The following is a 7,283-nucleotide window of genomic DNA, read 5'->3' as shown; positions in this document are numbered from 1 at the left end:
CCAAACAGCTGATAAAAACATCACAATAATCTACAAGTAATCCACGACACCAGTTCATCAGTTAATATCTTGAGAAGCGAAAGGCTGCATGCTTTGAAGCAAAAACTTCAAGCTGTGACTTCTGGCTCTATCCATTACATCACTTTCTCCAATTAAAAATTTGACTTGTCTGAATACAGAGAGAAATATGCACAGATCAAGTCCAAAACCGTTCTAAACAAATATGTCTTTTATACTTGTGGATTATTGTGATGTTTTGTGAAGAGACAAACTCACCTACATCTTGGATGGTCTGAGGGTAAGTAAAGTTCTTCAAAACACAAATGAAGATGTTTTTACTGGAACCTATTTTCTGTCCAGTCATTGAAAGTTCATGCAACCCAAAGTTCACAAAGGAAATCCACATAGACTGAGAAGATTAATCCACTGACTCATTCATTAACATTAAACAATACACATTCATCGAGCTCATAAAATATGGTAAACACAGAAGCACAACCGTGTTTCCTAATCAAGTCTCTGCCAACAGGTTGGTTTGGCTGCAGGGTAAATGAATGTGTATGCGGGCGGCACATGGAAATCATAACGCTCACCTATCAAAATATTGCCTTCTACATATGAGCTAAACCAAATGTCACAATTAATTGTTATGACCAAAGCTGTGCCTATATATTAAAAAAGTAATGGAATTTATAGAATTAACTATAATTAGAAATAGAATTAAATTATTCAATGTTTTACAAAAATGTTGAGTGACTGACCTTTCTGAAATGGTATCTCATATGAGTATCCACATATTTCCATCTGTGTCATACTAGTGAAGTCAGATTTATAACGTCTCCCCACCTGCTTTTCGGGTTGTTCCGATGCCCCTGTCTAGCGTTTGTGGTGCTCAGTTAGTATCCAGCTTGTGTCAGTCAGTGATCTCACTTCCTGCTTTCCCCCCCAATCGTTTCCCCATTCACCTTTCACTGTATCTATACAAAATAGTCAAAAAGAATCTCAAGAATTCAAGCGCATTATCAGATAAATGTTCCTTCTGGCTAAAATGTGACATCACAATGTAGTCTAGTTTAGTTCCTTAAAGCAGTTGTTTATCCTCTACTGTTTTCACAGAAGCAGAAGTGAATTGTAGGTTTGAACTTGAGGTCAACTCAGGTCACTCTAACCACACTCAATTCCTCAGCAAACTCACAAGTGTCCAGGAAGAAAATTTTTCTGTAACACACAAACCAGTGCATGAAGGCTTCTAAATTCACACGTTTTATAGGGAACTTATTTTTTTAAATATTAAAATAATGAATCTTATCCAGTTAAATACATAGAGACAACTATAAAAATGGAATTTCTAGGTCGATTCCTCTGGAAAAAACTGTGTAAACACTGTGCTGCTATCAAAACATTGCTCTGTTTATTTAAGAATCCCAACTAACCCAACACCGCAACATTGACTGCATCAGTGGTGTGGGTTTGAGTGGACTGTCTGCTTGTTTAACCAACTTTGCATGGAGGGAGTGTTCCGAAACCTGTTTGCAGAGACTTTTGAATGGCTGTACAGGAGAGGTCACGCGGAAAGCCCTTATATGGAAATGGTTTGGGCGTGTATTATGCTAATTAAGTAACTGTATACACACAATCCCTCATTAAGTACAATCAGGATTTGACAGCTTATAATGAGAGTAGGAACACATTTGCTTGCATACACACTTGTGGTGAATTCACCAGAAAGTTTGCATGAGAAACTTGACATCTCACATAAAGTCAGCGACATACTAGTCTGTAACTGTATAAGAGTGTCCACAATAAATAAAAAATAAAAAAACTTTTTTTTTTTTTTTTTAAATCATGTGCCAAGCTCTTAAACCATACTGTTGCATTCGTATTCATGTATTTGTTTTACTATAGCACGCACCGGCTTTACTGATAAGATGCGCGTTAAATATCGCATGCAATTTATCATGCAGCCCTAATTTTAATCCTAAAAATGTTATGTGCAGTAACCACAAAGTAATAAATAAATAAATAAATAAACATTTTCCTTTATACTGTAAATATATTGGTGTGCACATCTTAATCATCAAGTCTGTAAATATAATTTAAAGGTCCCCTGAAATGCTTAGAATCACGCAGCGTTACTCTATGTGTTGACGTCATTTTAACTGAAACAGGAGACAAGGCGGGACATATCAAGCAGCCCATTTGACAGGGTATGCCAGCCACAATCTCATCCATATTGCTATAAAATATAGCATTCCGTGTAGAATTCAAATAGCTCAGATACATTTTATGGTCTGCGCCGACTCACGCATGTGATCCGCTCCGTGCTATCGTGTCTCTGGACCGGAGCAGAGTGTGTGTGCGGTGCGGTGGTTAGCGTGACACAGCGCCAAACCAGACTTCTTTTTTTCCTCAATGGAAAGCATATTTACACTGTTTGAATCGTTCCCTGTCCCCTATATAGTGCACTACGTGCCATTCACTGTACAGAAAATACTAATTCTGTGGACAAGTGACCGATTTCAGCCGCGGCTTCAGCGTCTATTTTATAGTGTAGGGGGTGGGTGCTTCGGATTCTAGAGAGCATTTGATTGGACAGAAAGTTTGATGAGAAGCTGAAGTACGATGTGACGTCAAAAAAACCGTTGAGCCGTTTTGGGCGGAAGTGACGAACTGAAAGCTTTGAATGCTTGTATCTTCTAAATGCGAATTTTGTCACTGTTTTGGAGCACACTGCCTTATAGATAACCTTAAGACTAACATATTGATACTAACACCTTAAAAACTTTAATTTTGATTTCATGACTTTAAGTATATTATTAGGCAAATCTGTTTAACAAATATCATATATATATATATTATTGTGTTATAGCAAGTCGCACCACATGACACTTTACAATTAAATTCCACCACCTTAACAGAGGTCCTCTCTATATTCTTTCCTGATTTATGTATCATGATATATTTCTAATAAATATCTATGACAGTACTAATAAGGTTTTCTTTTTAAGAATTCGATTTTTTGTAATGAGGCTTTTTTTCTCATTATGATATCAGGACAGTTGTACCACCCTGACAGTTTTGACTTAATGCTCTCAAAAATGAATTTCAATTTAGAAATTAAGAATGTGCATCATAGAAGAAGTGTATTCAAGTCACTGTATGTATGAACTATATTGTTGCAGAATAAATGAGATGGAATTGCTGTCATGTAATGATGTAACTGTACAATTATCTGTAAATGAGGACTGATGTCTTGTCTCAAAGCAAAATTATGTTGGGTAAACACCTACCAATGCACTATAATGTCTGTACCGTACTGTCCCTCCAGCGTGACTATGCAAAGGCTACAGGGTAAAGGGTCAGACATGGGTAGGTGAATTTTCTAAACAAAACCAGCACATTCGCCATTCACAGATGATGCATCATCACCTCAATTTGAGATTGACGTCACATTTCTCTCATCTCAGTGACGTTACAACTGGAGCTTTAACACTATAGATTAATCTAGATCACTTTAAAGCCAGATCCCTCGAGCGGTTCGCTCTAAAACACTCACTGATGTCTACGAGGTGTTGAGCCAATGTGGGGCAGAGCACGCTGTGAGCCTTGAGCCTCAAAGACAATTCAGATCAAGTTGCAAACTCTGTGAGCTTCTAAAAATAGCGTGGTAGGATATCACGCTCACAGCACTAGCTAATGGCCTGCATGGCCAATGGGCAAAAGAGCAGCCAAACACTGCCAGAAATACACTTCACACATTCTCTCTCTCTCCGCTCACACTGCTGACTACTACTGACGGTCTGTCGGGTTCTTATGATGGAGGAAAAATTGGGAAAAGACGCGTTTAATTTAAACAGACCTCTGTGCCAAAACTATCAGGAGAAACCGCAGGATTATCAGCTCTGCCTGATCTGGGGTCAGCTCATAGGGTCACACACCACTAACTTAATCAGCCTGCGTCACTGAGGCCCTGGAGATCTGACAGGAAAAAGAGAATTAGGGGAACATGGGTAGCACTCTTTAGTGAGGGGTTTGAATGGGACGCAAACGTTTATTCAAATATAAAGAATGAAGGCCATTTTTTTCTTAATACACACTCCTGATTCAGAGGCGCATATTATTTCAAATTTAAAAATAATCAAAAAAAGTATTGTGCTCTGCCTCTGAAGCTACTAACATTTTCGTGTGATGTCATCAAGCCCCCACTTTCACAATCCAATCAATTCACAATAGATTAAATCAAGACCCACAGTGCACTTTTCTCACCAAATAACCCATTTTATTTAGGAATATTTCAACCCCAAAATTTATATTTTGTGATTGCTTGCTCATCCAATCCTGCAGAACCATCTTCACTCTAAAAAATAAAGCTCCATGAAGAACTTTTAACATCCATGGAATCTTTTCATTGGACAAAAGGTTCTTTATAGTGGAAAAAGGTTCTTTCAAATTATTCAAATGTATGTTCTTCACACTAAGAAACAAATGGTTATTTTAAGAACTGCTCACTGAAAGGTTCTTTAGGGAACCTAAAATGGTTCTTCTACGGTATCACTGGGGGAAAAAAAAAAAACTTTCGAAACCTTTATTTTTTAGGAATGTCACTCCCTTCCATATAAAAGAAGATATTTTACAGAAGTCCCAGGCACTCATTTCCACACAATGAAAGTAAATGAGGCTTTTAATAAACCTTATTTTGAGGTTCACAAGTTTCATATATAGCTTATTAATTGGAACGTAGTTGGAAAGTAAATGAGAATGTAGTGCACCAGTCTTAGTTTTATAGTGTTCAGGCTCATCCAATTCTGCAGAATAACTGTGTTCCAAAGTTGACCATGGTTGAATTATTCCTTCAAGACCATTAGTTGTCATGCCAACATCAAAAAAGCTTGCGGTCAGGATAAATATGACTACATCATCTTTGAAAGGTCATCAGATTGTTTTAGATTCTCCAATAAATCAATCATGTGATTTTCCACAACAATATCCGATAATATACTGAGGTGAATTATGCTACAGTGATGCCAAAAAACACTTGGCCCCTTTAAAAACATTTTAATTTTACTCCATTAGACACAAAATATATCATTGTTTTCTCTGAAACTAGAATACACTTCACTAAATCATTTTGCAACTACTGAAAATTAAAGTCAGTTCCCCTCAAGTTCACACACGTGTCCTAGCAGAATAACCGAAAAAATGAAATTTCTGACAATGTTTAGAAACCCATATGACTGACTTTCTTCCATGAAACATGTCCTGGTCACTTTTTTACTGTACTGGGGTACTGTACTTTTTTTTTACAGTACTGGGGCGGTCAAGAGCCAAAATTACTTAAAAAAAAAAAAAAACATATAAAGAACTATAAAAGTGGTCCATACAACTAGGCCTTCTGAAACCATACAGTATATGACAGCTAACAGAACAAATATGTAGTCATTGACATCTGTCTTGACTCTCCTTTGCATGTTTACAAAAGTTCACTAGAGAAAATGTCTGGTTTAGGAATGAAATCATCTTTTCAGCCAATCTGTTGATCCATTTCATAAAACCAGTTTGAATGATTCATTCAATAATTTGACTAACATGGTTCTTGATTTCAGCTCACTGACTTAATGATCCAATTACAGCAGTTAACAGCTCATTGGAGTTAAATTTCAGTCTGCTCCTCACACAAAGCTGGCTTTGGAATATCATATGAATCACTTCTATGATACTTTGGCCTCCTCTTTGAAGCTTGAAAGCTAATCCCCATTCATAGTAACTACACGAAAAGGAGCAACCTGTACATTCTTCAAACATTCTCCTTCCGTGTTTCACGGAAGAAAGCAAGCAGACATGTTTCTAACAACATGATGTTAAGTAAATTAACATCCCATTTAACTAAGAACATGTTCCATTAATGTTCGACAATAGAACATGTTTAAATAATCTTAAATCTTCAATCTGAAGTGCATTTTATCATTTGAAACATGCCAAACACACATTAAAACCTGTAATGTTTTGCTTACAAACTGCTTGTGCTATCTTTGTTTACAGTAAATGCCTCTTGGATTGATATGTTTTTTTTGTGTGATTCAAGGACATTCAAGTGTGTTGAATGCGTGCACAACACTCATTTGCACAATATTCAAATAGAAACTAATGTCCTGTAGGCCTATGCATGCCCTGTCAGCTGCAGCACACTTTTGTAAAAAGCCCATCTTTAATGCTGACGGTATTACTAGAGACGACCGCTTTTTTTCCATTGACTTCATGAACGTAATGGTGAGCAGCGGCCACATTCACCGTCACACTCTTCAAGTGCCTGCCTCTTTCTGCCAATCTGTCGCGACATTGTAACTGCCTAGCTCGTTTTCCTCGACCCAGACCTTCAAACGACAATCAAAACGCCCTAACTCACTCTTAAGCAGCAGCTACAAGTCTTTCCTGGATTTCGTGTCTTTTTACGGTCACATGGAGACGGGCCCGACGTTACTCCGAGCCTATCGTCAGCTCAGTAGCATCCATTGCATTGAAGAGAGGCAGCTAGCAGGCGAGGCTAACTCCAGGATCCCCTACAGCTGCTGCTGTGACTGCGAGTTCAGCGCCGGAGCGCTACGCTACAGACGCGCCGCGATACATGCAGCTAACTGACAGTTTGATGCTTCGGCGTTTAGTACGCATTCTGCGCCGAGCTTGTGTGGGTGGGTGAGCGCGGAGCTTGCCTACCCCATTCCGCTGTGAGTCTGCGTGCGGAGGCCGATGTCAAGAGTGACGGCCAGCCGACATCACTCGAAGTGTCCGCCGCCACTGCGCAAGATCCTGCTCGGCTGTGTTAAGCGACCAACGCGATGCCCCGAAGGAAAGCCGCTGGTTAAATATCAGATGCTTCAAAATGTTGTTCGGCTTCGGCTCCGAGCGTTAGACGAGTCCCGGAGAAGACGGCAGATCATGACTCCGCTGTTGGAGACGCTGTCTGCATATTCCAGCCCGTAGTGTAGAGGTAGCAGAAGGCGCTCAGACAAACAGCCGCTCTCGCGCTCATTACTCACCTCACTGTACACACATATGAGTGACACGCACGCACGCACGCTCGCTCGCTCGCCCAGAGCTAGCCTATATCAGGACTGTTTCCTGCTGTTTCAATGAGCTCCTCTCATATTAGATCATAATCATACGCATCATCTAATTAGCACACACTTTCACATTAAAATAATTAATAAAATTGTAAATTATAAATCATTATAAAATTGATAGTTTACAAAGGGCTTTACTGAGAATATATATATATATATATATAT

At 38.8% G+C, this 7,283-nt stretch overlaps 1 protein-coding gene across 1 annotated transcript in view; it reads right to left on the bottom strand.

Annotated features, from left to right (window-relative positions):
- Positions 1–7,245, bottom strand: part of bcl9l (bcl9 like) — a 54,137-nt gene extending 46,892 nt beyond the window's left edge. The window contains 1 exon segment of the mRNA XM_016490640.1: positions 6,712–7,245. The gene's annotated coding sequence lies outside the window, so the exon portion shown is untranslated.
- Positions 7,246–7,283: the final 38 nt, after the last annotated feature.

Source organism: Sinocyclocheilus anshuiensis, unplaced genomic scaffold (genome assembly GCF_001515605.1).
Source record: "Sinocyclocheilus anshuiensis isolate Anshui unplaced genomic scaffold, SAMN03320099.WGS_v1.1 scaffold569, whole genome shotgun sequence".
NCBI lineage: Eukaryota > Metazoa > Chordata > Actinopteri > Cypriniformes > Cyprinidae > Sinocyclocheilus > Sinocyclocheilus anshuiensis.
This window is presented reverse-complemented; position numbering and strand designations above follow the sequence as displayed.